This window comes from Podarcis melisellensis, assembly GCF_964234715.1.
Source record: "Podarcis melisellensis genome assembly, chromosome: 4".
Lineage (NCBI taxonomy): Eukaryota > Metazoa > Chordata > Lepidosauria > Squamata > Lacertidae > Podarcis > Podarcis melisellensis.
The window spans coordinates 86,449,849-86,465,128 of NC_138531.1; the positions used below are offsets into that span (position 1 = coordinate 86,449,849).

General features: G+C 42.1%; 1 protein-coding gene across 3 annotated transcripts in view; it reads right to left on the reverse strand.

Moving 5' to 3' along the window:
- CNTN5 (contactin 5) overlaps positions 1-15,280 on the reverse strand; it is a 650,966-nt gene that overhangs the window by 449,831 nt on the left and 185,855 nt on the right. The gene's annotated exons all lie outside the window — the stretch shown is intronic.

Consider the following 15,280-nt stretch of genomic DNA (forward strand, 5'->3'; position numbering starts at 1 on the left):
GCAGAAGTAGATCTTAACATTCCCCCATAACTGAAATCTAAAATCCTTTGTTAGGCCTCTCAATTTTATTTCTCAATAAATTTTAAATACCCACCACATTCTGTTGTAAAAAATCAGGAGGGAGTGGTGATTTGCTTTTCAGGACTATCTCATCAAAACTGGAATTGTATTGGCAGCCTCAAAATTGCCCACAAGACTCTTCCAGGACTCAAAGAAAATAACTTTCTCTCTCAGCATATGCATTTTAACAGAAAGTCAGATGTAGTAAATGCCTTCCTATCGAAATATTAGGCACAATTATTCCTTGAAGTCAATCTTGCCCTTCTGAACATAGTAATACTTTCACATGAATATTTTTTTTAAGGGAGTCACTGTGCACAAGTAGCAATAAATTAGGGCAGAAAGAATATTCATGGCCGACACTTAGCAGATCTGTGATTTTTCTCCTCAGTGCCTCACCTGCCCCACAAAAGCTTTCAAATGATTTTAGCTGTGCCATCTATCAAATAAAGTGTCGACATGAATGCATTTAGGAAGCATGCTAATAAATATGCTGATTTTGTTTTAGGAAGTGAACCTCCAATGAATATGAAGCTGGGTCATTGTGATGCTCGACCACCTGCAACTTCTATGACTCTTTGGTCTTTAAAGTCAGAACAAAGTGGCTTTTAATGCATGCACAGTTTTGAACGCCGTGTCTGCCGAGGACTGGGTAAGTCTTTCCTTGCAATTTTTACCAACTGCACCCTGCTCAAAGAAGTCTTTCCCAGACCTCCCCGCAAGATTCATCTAGTGTTTGAAATCCTGGATGTCAAGACCTACGTTTGGGAGCAAGTTCTCTTTGGCAAGAGAACCCCAGCAGAGATTTGACATGGTTAAAAGATGCAGCAAAGAAAATCATGGATATATAGTGTGTAACACCTTCAAAAGGTATCCTTTCTAGTGAATCGTAAAGAATCCCACTTGTCTGAAGCAAAAAAGGCCGGTCAAAGCCATGCAGCTTGAGGGAGCCGCTCCGAGCTCCTCACACATCAAATACAAATGCAGACTGAGTACAACAAAAGGCTTGGTTGCCCATTTCCTCCCAAGGGGGAAGTGACATAGGCTAAGCCTGGCAGGACAGCTTACTCTTTGACATTAACCCCTTCGTGCATTAATTAGACTCAAGCAGGCTGGATATATGAGGCTGGTTACCTTAGATGATGATGGTGGTGATGATGATGATTTATTTATTTATACCCCACCCATCTGGCTGGGTTTCCCCAGCCACTCTGGGTGGCTACCAACTGAATATTAAAAACAATACAGTGTCAGACATTAAAAACTTCAGTTGTCTTTTAAAAGTAGAATAGTTGCTTATTGCCTTGACATCTGCTGGGGAAGGCGTTCCAGAGGGCAGGTGCCACTACCGAGAAGGCCCTCTACCTGGTTTCCTGTAACCTCACTTCTCGCAGGGAGGGAACCACCAAAAGGCCCTCGGCACTGGACCTCAGTGTCTGGGCTGAATGATGGGGGTGGAGACGCTCCTTCAGATATACAGGACTGAGGCCATTTAGGGCTTTAAAGGTCAGCACCAACACTTTGAATTGTGCTTGGAAACATACTGGGAGCCAATGAAGACCTTTCAGGTTGTTCTTGCCTAGGCTTCTTTGTGGAGCTCAACATCTTCTTTCCACGGGAGTAAATTGCATGTCAGGGATCAAAGGAAGAACAAACAGGAAGAACAAACAGTCAAATTACCCTGGAGAAGAGCCTCACTCGATCTGAACTGTCTGGATATTTTGGGGCCATACAATTTAAATACTGTTTGGGAGTTGTTATACGTTAGTATGTTATGTAGTTTTCTGTTTTTATATTGCAAATCTCCCCGTGGTTCTCAGGTGAAGGGCAGTATAGAATTTTTTTAAAAAATAAAAATATTAACAAGGATTTTCACAACTGGCAAAAGCAGCCCCGTTTTTTTTAACCATGGGGTTGGACACGGGGTTTCCCCCTCCCCTTAAAAGTAGTGGATGGATTTTCCAATTCATAATGAGTGCAGAAAGCATTGCCCTTCACACTAAATTGGCTTTCAAATGTTCCCAAATCTGATTATATCCATGGCAGATCATTCAGAGTGAGGGCATGAAGTGGCTTTCTGACATCAGCATAGGCAGAATGTACATAGCTAGATGTACATTACTAGGCTAGACGTTACATTACTGAGTTCAGTTCTCAGTTTCTGGTTGGTGGATTACTTGGGGAAAGAAAAAAGTTGGGTGGGGTCAGGGTGAAACAGCAGCAAAAAGTGGAAATGGCAGCAGTAAATAGCTGCAAGCAAAACAAGCTTATGAGATTTGTTGGCAACATTCCAGGAACTCTCCAAAGCTCCCCTTTGCCCTGAAAATGTTCACAGGCCAAAATCTGCCACAGGCTCTAGTTACAGTGCAAGAAATGCTCCGTGCTCTGTTCTCTGGATGCTCGGGTATAGGAGTGAAGCCCATGTTGAACTACCTGCACTTAATATATCATGTGAGTGAGCACTAACGTAATAAGCAGAGTCTGAAGTATATCCCAATCCATATACCAGTTTAGCTATATTTGTGTCTTTGTGCCACCTTGCAATGCAAAATGCAAATAATAGCCACAATAATAGGAAAATTTCAAAAGGCAGATTTCAGTCCTCCCTTCAGGAAGTGTAAACCAGTTAGACATCTGATACCAAGACAAATAATATTATATATATGCTAATGATGACTAAAATGGTCTGACTTGCTCAAGGGCTTTGCAGGCGTTTTTTGTTTGTTTCTGCAAGAAAAGCGACTTTAATTCATGTTTAATGCAATCTATTTGTTAACATGGTGTGCTAATGTGCAAAAAATGATTAAGCCTCTGCCACGAGGCTTAACCTCTGTAGTTGTAAATGCTGTTTAATAGAGTGTTCATGAACTGAATAGTTCAAAAAGTTTAATTTTATGGTGGGTACTGCAAGGATTTCTCTCAACCTCAGCAGTAAACATAAATAATCGAAATTTGCCATGTGTAATTGGATTTGGTCTGAAAGCAAACATAAACTGGAACACTACAATTGTAATATTCTTAAGCGGGTCTCTCGTGCCTCCACTCACGTGTTTACACACCTTCCATTTAACCACCCAACACAGCAGAATCCAAAAGGATAGCCGAACAGTTGCTTTATTAAGCAGATGATTATCAGAACCAGCTCTGAAGTTGGCATACACACATCTGATCTATTAGAGGGCAGAAACCCACTGAGGAACATTAGTGGAAGTCAATCTCCTTTTTAATCCTTTACACACCGCATACAGTGGTACCTCGGGTTACATACGCTTCAGGTTACACGCTCCACTAACCCAGAAATAGTGCTTCAGGTTAAGAACTTTGCTTCAGGATGGGAACAGAAATCGTGCTCTGGCTGCACGGCAGCAGCGGGAGGCCCCATTAGCTAAAGTGGTGCTCCAGGTTAAGAACCGTTTCAGGTTAAGAACGGACCTCTGGAACAAATTAAGTTCTTAACCCCAGGTACCACTGTACTACCAACATAAAACCACACTTCCCATTGCTGCATAGCACAGGTCCATGCAACCTTTGGCCCTCCACATGTTGCTGGAATAAAATTCACATCATCCCTAATCGTTGGCTGTGCTGGTTAGGGTTGATAGCAGCTGTAGCATAATGGAAATGAAAGATTCAGGCAGTTGATAACACAGGCGATCATGATTTACTAATTTCAGATGGAGCATTCTTCTGGATGTCTGCTGGCTCACAGAAACACGAGGCTCAGAATGAGGGAAGTCCCTTAATGGTTGTTTTCCTACATTGCATCGTGGCACATTGCAACAGGAGTAGTTGCCCAAAATGTCTTGAGAGCACCATGTTGGAGAAGGAAGGCTAGCCTGCAGCAAACATGATGGTGAACTCAATTGCCATTCATCGATCAGTAAAGTGGGCTTGATTTAATATTAATACCAAGAGTTTATATACAATTAAGCCCACATAACAAATGAGCCCTTCAATTTAAAAAACCCAGGAAATTGAACCCCAAACAAACAAATCTAATGGACAATCACTCAGCCTTAACTGGGCGTTGAATTCTGCATGGCAAAGCTGTGTGCTTTTTACAATGTGGTATTATCTGCAGGCTCCAGTACCTTGAAAATTGCCACTTCTTTATTTTTTAAAAAATGTTTCTCATTATTAAGGATGAATTGGAAACTTGAAACCAGGCAATGCATGGTTAAATCTCAAATGGGCATGTTCTTCAATCAGCTCAAATATCACCAAATACATCCTAACAAAGTCTCCTTCCTTTGCCTGAGTTTTGGACTCTAAACTGTGTCATAATGAGCTGATCGATTTCCTCCTGGTAACCACATAAATAACGGTGATGAGTGGAAGACATATTCAGACTTTATGCTTGGCAGCTGCTATGGCTGCACTGGACGTATTGTCCTCTCAAAGCATGAGATTGGCTAAGGGTCAGTCCAAGCTGAGTCAGTTTTTAGGGCTGTTAACATCTCTCTCCTCCCCACCAATCTGGGGCAAGACTGACTCAGATCTTGTCCCACCAATTCAGAGGGTGGGGCTAACAGTTATCCAAGACTGTCTCAATCTGACTTGGCTCAAGCCTGGATCCACCTGATTCAGTTTGTGATTCGGGCCTTGGCCAAATCAGGTGCACAGCCCTAGTTTCCATTCATTTTGTGTCTGAAGAAGGAATGAAACTGCAGAATACTCAGGCCATTTTGGGAGAGGACTCCATAAGGACCCAACCCATACGTTTCTCGGATAACCCTTTCCATCACTCGCCATGACTTATTCCCTGAACAGAACAGCAGAGTAGATAGAAGGGGAAGAAGTGGAGGCAGTGAGAGATTTTACTTTCTTGGGCTCCATGATCACTGCAGATGGTGACAGCAGCCACGAAATTAAAAGACGCCTGCTTCTTAGGAGAAAAGCATTGACAAACCTAGACAGCATCTTAAAAATCAGAGACATCACCTTGCCAACAAAGGTCTGTATAGTTAAAGCTATGGTTTTCCCAGTAGTGATGTATGGAAATGAGAGCTGGACCATAAAGAAGGCTGATCGCCAAACAATTGATGCTTTTGAATTATGGTGCTGGAGGAAACTCTTGAGAGTCCCATGGACTGCAAGAAGATCAAACCTATCCATTCTTAAGGAGATCAGCCCTGAGTGCTCACTGGAAGGACAGATCATGAAGCTGAGGCTCCAATACTTTGGCCACCTCATGAGAAGAGAAGACTCCCTGGAAAAGACCCTGATGTTCGGAAAGATTGAGGGCACAAGGAGAAGGGGACGACAGAGGACAAGATGGTTGGACAGTGTTCTCGAAGCTACAAACATGAGTCTGGCCAAACTGCAGGAGGCAGTGGAAGACAGGAGTGCCTGGTGTGCTCTGGTCTATGGGGTCACGAAGAGCAGGACATGACTAAACGACTAAACAACAACAACAACAAAGAACAGCAGAAGACCCAAAGTGTTTATTTGATTGTCCGGTGCATTTCATTTGACTGCTATTCATGAATGTATCAGTCTATTTAAAATGATGAAGTAACCCAGGGATAAGTCTCAAGAAAATGACACATAGCATTGATTTGGAGGCTTAGATTTTAGACCCACACCTGCATTCCACAAGCATGAAGCCAAAGACCAGGAACCCTAGAACTCAAAAGGTAGCAATCAAAACAAATTAAGTTTTTATGAACTGTGAGCAGGGCTGTGCAGACATTTATTAGATGTGTATGAAATTATCTGGGCTTGCCAGTCATGTGTGTGTGTGTGTTTAAATGACAGGTTGCCATTTTCTTTAATTACAAGGCTTGATATATTTAACAGCAGATATCTGGCCGTTAGCGCAAGTGCTTTCTCTCTCTAAAAAGAAGGAAAGAAAGGAAAGAAATCAATGGTTAGACTCCAGGGCACCAGCTTGGTCATCAAGATCAATATTTAAAAAAATAAAGCCTGCCAAGACCCTTTGGCCCCCTATTGATTCAAATAAGGAGCTGCTAGTGCGTTGAATAATGATAGCCCAACTGCGGCTGAAGCAGCTTGTGGATATCAGTGCCTCTGGCTAAGGAATTTTCAAGCAATAAAAATGAAGGAGTCCCGCAGCCCTCTAAATTGGTATGTGGAAGATGACAAATAAAATTACCCACACAAAAACCTTTCATTTTTGCACACTTATTTATTAGTATCTGATTTCACAAGCTTTACTAAAAGGGAGCGGGGGACGGGGACGACCAATGATGGGATTTATTGGATTTTGATTGTGTATGCAGTTTCTACTTAGGGTTTTTTTGCTTGTTTGAGCATTTTAGAAATCATCAAGGCCAGCTCTACCATTAGGCAGGGGGAGGAAGCAGATACTGTGTGCCATAAAAGGGCAGCAAGTTGTCAGTTATTGAATTTGTGATTTAAATTGAGAACCAAAGATGGACTGCTTAGAACAGATTCCGGGATGGTCCTAAGCTGAAGTGGGATCTCTCTGAAGCAAGCTGAACTGAAATGGGGACCTCTGAGGAGCTCCAAGGTGCTTCAGTGATTTGGGTGTTAAAACGGGTGCAAAATTTGAAACATTTCTAGTGGTATCCAGTGAAGTAGTTCTGCTAATTCAAGGATTTCTGGCTTGGCAATGGAATTTCCCTGCCCTCTCCTCTTGCTGTGCACCCTCTAAATCTGTTCTGGGTTTTTTCCCCAACCCTCCAAAGGAATTTTTACATATTTATTTATCTCTGTTTATAAATCGCTTCCTATAATACGTGTCAAAGCTCTTTAAGAATAAACCAATTTTAAATCCCTTGGTTCAAAGGAAGGAAGGCTTTCATAAATTTGGGTAGGTTTCAAAACATTTATCAGAGAAGGATAAAACCCAGAGTTGAATAGGGAAATAATAGTAACCACAAGAAGCGTATTATAAGCCGAGTTGTTCTTGTTTAAACTCCATCCCAATACTGTGGATTTCCTCCATTCTGATACTGTCCCGTTTCCTCTGCACGTTAACACACCACACTCAGGTCCCCTTTTGCCAAACTATGCACACTGTTTGCCACAATTGTCAGTTGACATCTTCATTTTCCCTTGCAAATTATTAATGTGCATGCACGAGCACACATGTTCATTGATTAAATCACAGCATGAAAAGGAATTGTGGTGCAATCAAGCATCCCGAGTCCTTTTTGCACTGTAACTGATTAAGCCCTATACATGCTTACTCAATAGTAAATTTCATTGAGTGCAATGAGGCCTGTTGTTTAGTCATTTAGTCGTGTCCGACTCTTCGTGATCCCATGGACTAGAGCACCCCAGGCACTCCTGTCTTCCACTGCCTCCCGCAGTTTGGTCAGACTCATGTTTGTAGCTTCGAGAACACTGTCCAACCATCTCGTCCTCTGTCGTCCCCTTCTCCTAGTGCCCTCCATCTTTCCCAACATCAGGGTCTTTTCCAGGGAGTCTTCTCTTCTCATGAGGTGGCCAAAGTATTGCAGCCTCAGCTTCAGGATCTGTCCTTCCAGTGAGCACTCAGGGCTGATTTCCTTCAGAATGGAGAGGTTTGATCTTCTTGCAGTCCATGGGACTCTCAAGAGTCTCCTCCAACACCATAATTCAAAAGCATCAATTCTTCGGCGATCAACCTTCTTTATGGTCCAGCTCTCACTTCCGTACAGTGAGAAAAACCATGGCTTTAACTATACAGACCTTTGTTAGCAAGGTGATGTCTCTGCTTTTTAAGATGCTGTCTAGGTTTGTCATTGCCTTTCTCCCAAGGAGCAGGCGTCTTTTAATTTCGTGACTGCTGTCACCATCTGCAGTGATCATGGAGCCCAGGAAAGTAAAATCTCTCACTGCCTCCATTTCTTCCCCTTCTATTTGCCAGGAGGTGATGGGCCCTGTGGCCATGATCCTCACTCTCAGGTAAAAAAAGAAGAAGCTTGCAGCCTTAATTAGTGAGCCTGTATTATTTTCCTATGTCACTTCCCCTACAAAGTATTTGGAAAAAGAACACAGACACGCATGGCATAGGAGGTCATGCATCCTCTCTTTGAAGCCATCCCTTTTTTGTAGCCTATCCAGTCCAAGCCCAGTTTAAAGATAAATAACCCTTAGAAGGGAGAGCTAAAGGGGCCTTGAAATTGCCCATCAATCTTTAGCACCTGGACAGCAGACTGAGCAAGCCCACGGGTGAGCCAGTCATAGCCTTCTGCATAATGGTGAGATGTAGAATATTTCTAGTTAAATTATAATAATCATTTCCAAATGTTCTTCCATGCATGTAAATTAGCATAACGAGATTTTATGCAAATCTGTGTGCCCTATCTTCCACATTTTGGCAGTATCGCATTTCCCATTTGTGACATTGTGCTCTTGGCAACCCTCTAGGGCAGTGGAATGAAATCCATACAGATGTCTCTGATCCTTGTTTGGGAAAGTGATGCCCACCAGTTTTAAGATGGCGGACATGATTGATAATAGCAGCTAAAATGCAGGAGAGGTACCCCTGTACTCTGCAGGAGAGGGCCCCTTGCAAGGTACCATCTTATCAAAATCTCAATTCCATAAGTGACAGTAGTGCAAGATAAAGTGCCCCCCCCCCGGAACAAGGAGCTCTCCCCCCATTACTGGACTCAGGTGATTAACAGATGCTGTTATTTTTCTTCCATATATCTTAATATGGGACGTAACTTGTCTTTTCTGTGCATTTTGCTTTCTAGTGCTGCCACTGCCCATACAATATAGGATTTGGACCTTTAGCATTGTAGCAGCTACCCTTTGGAATTTCCCCTACAGGGAAACACCTGCTGTCAGTGGATGCACATAAGCACATTTGGCCAAATCTGGTTGGAGAAGGTCTTTGCAATTCCAGCACATCAAAGACTGCAATTGCTCTAGCATTAACTGTAGCATGGGTCCTGCTTCCACAATCAGGATAATCACCTGATTCCTAATATATACCCTGCCATTTATTTACATCCCCTTTCCTCACCTGCCTCCCCCCCCTTTTTTTGGTCTCCTAGTATGAATAAATCATGAGAACAGATGGTGGGAGATTATCAATAAAAGGCGTTGTTAGCCTCAGTATAAATCCACTACACTCAGTCAACACGCTTTCCTTTGCCACCTGCTCATTTATTACACTCTGAACAACACTTCACTGTTTAAAGAACTACCCCCCCTTCCTTTCCTTATATTTTTAAGGTGCTGGTGTTGCAAAGTAAACTCATTTTATAAGTTGGCAGTTTGAAAGCTGTAAACCTTTTCATGAGACCAAAGACTATTTTCAACCAAATGCCTGCTTTAATAGTCGCATTTTAATTGATCATTTTGAAAAACGTACAAACGTGTTTTTTTAGATTTTGCGTGCAACTGTAAAAGGAAAGACAGCTGTGAATTATTATATGGTACATTATGCTAAAGGAACTGGGACAATCTATTTGCCAAAGCAGCAGGGGTTTTCTTTTAAAAAGAATGCAGGGAGGAATCAAAGTTTTACAGAGGTAAATGAGCAAATTTTGCTTAAATTTGTGGCTGGCTATTAATTATTCTGGCTGTACATGTATTCTAGCAACAGTATGGAGAAAACATTTTGTATGGAGAATGTTAAATTGTGAGGCCCCAGCATCTCCAAAGTGGAAACTGCTTTCAGAAACCCAGTACAACTGCTTCCACTTTGTGTTGAAAATATGGGCACTTTGATTAACCATTGGAACCTAGTTAGTTCTGCCATGGCCGGATGATTATTGGCTTGTGGTAACATAGAGGCGGGCTTTTCCACTGGTGGCATCAGTATTGTGGAACACTCTCCCTGCTGAAATATGAAAAGCCCCACCAATGTTGGGATTCGTCCAGCTCCTGAAAACACCTGTTCAGGCAAGCATTCCTCTGAACTCAGATTTTGCTTTACCTGTTTTTAAACTGTTTTTAGTTGTTTCACTTTTTAAATGGTTTGTTTTAATGCATATTTCAATTGAAGCTGTTTTGTTGTTATTGTGTATCTTAATTATGGGTTGATGTTATAGTGGTAAACTACTTAAAAGACAATTTGGCGTATAAGGAACAGTTGATGGAGCTGGGTATGTTTAGCCTGGAAAAGAGGAGATGGAGAGGAGATATGATAACCATCTTCAAATATCTTAAGGGCTGACAAATGGAGGAAGGAACAAGCTTGTTTTCTCCTGCTCTGAAGGGTAGGACTTGAACCAATGACTTCAAGTTGAAAGAAAGGAGAATTCAACTAAACATCAGGAAGAACTTTCTGACAGTAAAAGCTGTTCGACAGTGGAACGGTCTCTCCTTGTGGACTCTCCTTCCTTGAAGTTTTTTAAACAAAGGTTGGATGGCCATCTGTCATGGGTGCTTAAGCTGAGATTCCTGTATTGCAGGGGACTGGACTCGGTGACCCCTGGGGTCCCTTCCAACTCCACAATTCTGTTATGCTAAGTGATAGACAGATGATAATACTGAGCTAGATGGACCAGTGGTTTGACTCAAATGGGGAAATGCCCTAGCTGAAGGGTAGAACATCTGCTTTGCATACAGAAGTTCTGAAGTTCAATAATGGGAGCTCCAGGTAGGGTTGGAAATTTCTTCTCTCTTTCACCCTGAAGAGTCACCACCAGTTTGTGTAGACAATACTGAGCTATATAGACTAATGGCGTGACTCAGTATAAGGCAACTTCTCTTGTTCCTATTATTAGTTTTTATCTGCCTACTGCTGTATACAGACACAGCTGAATAAGACCTGCCTCTTGCAACATTTAGGGGAATGGACCCCTAAGAGTACCAGCTTCACTTTTGTGCTTCTAAAAAATAGAGAAAATCAGTTCATATTTGGTTTATTTGGTCTTGGTCATTTGAGATTGGGATACTTGAGGAAGCAAGTCTGCTGGAATTTCAACATGATTTGAAGTGATCTGCACTTCCAAGGTGAATCTGCAGGTCAAAATTCAATTATCTACCAGCTTTCACACTTCCTGACATTCAAAAAAAAAGTTTAAAAACAACTTAAACTCTGTAAGTGGAGAGAAAATACGTATTTTGAAATAAAAGAAATTGTTTTGAAAAATATATATTTTAATGTGAATTTTCATGTATATTATAAAACAACTGCAGGTTGATGTGGAAATGGGATGGAACAGATGTATGAACATGCAAACTTGTCCTTGACTGGAAATAGACTGATCCAACCATCCCTATTTCAAAGAAAGTACAGTATGGTTAGCAATTAGCTAGAACGTCACAGTAACACAGAACTTCCTCGAATGTTTGACTTCTAACAAGCACTGAGAATGACTCGCAGTGAAATTTCACTAAGCATATTCAAATACAGTGTAAATATGCTTTAATGATAATATAATCTTACAAAGTGCTGATGAATACCCAACAATTACTTACAGTCATCAAGCTGTCTAATTATGAATAATCACTTGGCTCTCATTTACATATTAATGCTAGTGATTTTCATGAGAGGAACATACACAGAATATTGGGTTGGGCTAAGAGAGTAGATCCACTGAAACTAAGAGGGTAGATGCATTGAAATCAAGGAGACCAGATACTCATTGATTTCAGTGGGTGTGTTCTAAGAATGACTCAAGAATGCCATTCAACTCATGCAACATACTTTCACTTGTGGAACTTTCCCCCCTCTCCTGCCCCTGTGCATTATCAAATCTGTCTGACTCCCTGGAGCAGCTTGGGGTGGGGTGGGGCTGGAGCAAATGGGGAGGCATGCATGGATAGGAGAAGAAAAGGAAGTTTCACTGTGTGAGCAGCACCAGAACTACAGCCTGTTTTACTTAACCATTCAGGGAACCCCGGACCTAAGATCTAATAAATCCTGCATCTAACAAGCAAAATACTTGTCATGTATCTTATATACACATACATAAGAAAGAGGGATAAGATAAGCATTTTCTCTAAGTCAGTACAGCCTAAAGGTAAAGGTAAAGGGACCCCTGACCATTAGGTCCAGTCATGGCTGACTCTGGGGCTGCGTGCTCATCTCGCTTTATTGGTCGAGGGAGCCAGCGTACAGCTTCCAGGTCATGTGGCCAGCATGACTAAGCCGCTTCTGGCGAACCAGAGCAGTGCACGGAAATGACATTCACCTTCCTGCCGGAGCGGTACCTGTTTATCTACTTGTACTTTGATGTGCTTTCGAACGGCTAGGTTGACAGGAGCTGGGACCGAGTAACGGGAGCTCACCCTGTCGCGGGGATTCGAACCGCCGACCTTCTGATCGGCAAGTCCTAGGCTCTGTGGTTTAACCCACAGTACCACCCGCACCCCTCAATACAGCCTAGTGGAAGTTAAACAAGGACCAGCTATATTCGAAAAGGGCACCTTGTTGTGACTGGTGCCCACTGGAACTGATAGGGTGGAAGCTAGGTAGGCGGTGCCCAAGCCCATAGCAGATGGAGCCAACCAATTATAGGTTTGACCTCAGCTCCTCTTTGCTGAGTTCTGCAAGGGCAAAACTGGGACTTAAGGAGTAGGAAGCAAAATAATCTATGACTACAGTATGATTCCTTGTCTCTAGACTACCCACGACACTGGCCTGAATAGGTTTCACTGATGCACAACCTCTTCCAAGGAACCAGCAGTGAGCGATTTCAACATAAGTTCTCCTGTGTTTCCTGATGGAAATTTCAAAGGAGGTGTATTCATAAGTAAGAATAGAAGAATAGCTTGCTGGATCAGAGCAGTGGCCCATCTAGTTCAGCATGCTGCTCATGCAGAGGCCAAACATCTGCCAGTGACAAGCAGGACTCAAGCACAAGAGCAGTATTCCCCTGCTGTAGTTTCCAGTAACTGGTGATCAGAAGCATTGCAGAGCCTAACTGTCATGGCTGCTAGCCATCCATACAGAGTCCCACAAGAGCCACGCCCCCATCATTCCCCCAAGCCTTTTCCAGACCAGCCTTAAGATATTAACCACTGAATCACAATTGTGTAAACAAGCCGTTTGTTTTTTTAAAAAAGCAAGGTATCACTGAAAGGGATATCATTAATTAGGGGAAATCACACTTCTCTCGGAGATAATCATGCCTCCTGCTGCTACATATAATAATGTCTATTGTTACTAAAATTAAAAAAGGAAACTCAGTGGGGACCAATCCTTTGTCGCTATTTTTTTAAAAGCCTTTTGTGCAATTAATGATGCTTGCGTATAAGTCAGTTGCAATTTGTCAAATACAGTATTTCCAACTGCAGCTTCCATTGAACAGCCAAAGCCTGTAATGAAGAAACAATATGCTCAACCTTATGGATTACGATGGACGATATTGGGTGACAAGCCCGGTTCCAGGGCTCACTTCAGAGAGTGTTTCTTCACCTGTCGCAAAGTGGATATCCAGCGTTTGGTGAGGCAGACGACACCCATAGCACATGACCGACAAGCTGCATCATTACTTTCCACAGATCACTTTCTCCAGTCCTTTCAAAATTCTTGTTTCTTCCTAAATTCCTTAGATAATATGCTGAGAAAAAGCTTGTTTCTATATTTCACATTAGCTAACTCTACTCAGAAGTGCTAAGGACATAGGAAGAGTCCTAGACCAGGTTCCTGGCCAATAAAGGGTTGCCACAGGTAGATTTCGGCATTTTTTTTGAGATATAGCAAACAACAACCTTCTTGTCTGGATCCACAACTTTTTTGTCCAGATTTTCACTTTTTTGAAATATGGTAACCCTAAGGTAATCAGATGCTTCTGAAAAGTCCCTGGGGCCCTCCAGAGGTCATTGAACTCCCAAACCCCATCAAGTCTGACCAAGACTGGTATAAGTCCAAAAAAAGGGGGCATGTTTTAATGTTGTATTTTAATCTTGTTTTTTAAGCTGTATTTCAATCATTTGTTTTTATATTTGGTGTTAACCGCCCTAAGCCCAGTCTTGGCTGGGGAGGGCAGGGTATAAATTATTATTATTATTATTATTATTATTATTATTATTATTATTATTATTATTAGTCTGGGCAGGCAGGGCTTAAGTTGGAACCTAACTCTGTTTAGCTCAATCACGTGACCTGGCATAAAGGTAATCAAATTTTAAAGGTGTCCCCCCCTCTGATATTTTTAGGCTGGTTCAGCCTTGTTCCTGAGTGTGGAGTTTGGATCTGCTGTAACTTTATCTCAGGGTATCTTCTCTGGCTTCTCCAGCCCTCTGGCCAAAATGGAAAGGGCCTCCCTAGTGGTGGCACCCTGGCTGTGGAATGTTCTCCCTGCTGAGTCTCACCTAAACCTTACTTTTCTTGTTCTGTTATGAGAAACTAGCCTGCTCCCCTTTTGAGTGTTTCGCTCTGTCCTGCTCTGGAAACACTCCTGCAGATGCCCTTTGTGGCGCTCATACAGAGTCCCCAGTCGTTTCACAGACTATTGACTTGTACACCACTGCTTTATTCTTCCGCTGCCATCAACCAGGTTTCTTCTGGTGAAATACTGAGTCTCAGTCAGGTTGTAAAGTCAACAACAAAGATTAAAGTTTATTGAAGAACAAACAAGTTTTAAACAAATTCAGAGGAGGCTGGAATGAAAGCCTTTTTTAAAAAAATCCATTCATAATTTTTAATTGTGTTTTGAACTAACCTTTGGCTGTTGTGGCTTAGCATGGTTTTAATCAGAATCGTCAGCTGGTTATGCTGCCTCTGTTATGAAAGGAGTTTGGGTGTTTTCTGTGTTCCTTTTCCAGGTCTTTTTTTTGCTTATTGCTGATTTTAATTATTGAATGCTGTATTTTTAATATTGTCTTGTTTGTAGACTGCCTAGGGAAGGGTTATAGATCAGGCAGCTAAATAAATAAAAATAAATAACGACTCTCCAGTACAATATCTCCTCAACATGAAGAATTTTCTAAATTTCCTGCCCTTCCCTCAGGTCAGCCCACAAAAAAATCAGCTGTGGATCTTGCTTATAAAACCGATACCTGCACAGCCTGAGTCTAAGCAAGCTTACTCGGAAGCAAGTCTCCCTATGCAGACATTATAGCTTCAATGTTAATGGTACAGTGTGTGAGACTGTCCTAACAAGCCCTGCACCCGAACACCCTGTATTCTCTAGCCATTGTGGCTAGTAGCCATTGATAAGTCGTGTTCACATGAAAGATGCACAGGGAGCCATACATTGAGTAACCCCTGGTTTAGAATGTCCAAATGCTTGGGAGTTGTTTAAAACAGCAATGTTAGGTGCTCAGCTAGTAAAGTGCTCCTTCACACTGCACATAGTCAAACTATGGAATCCTAGAATTGTCAAGATGGAAGGGACCC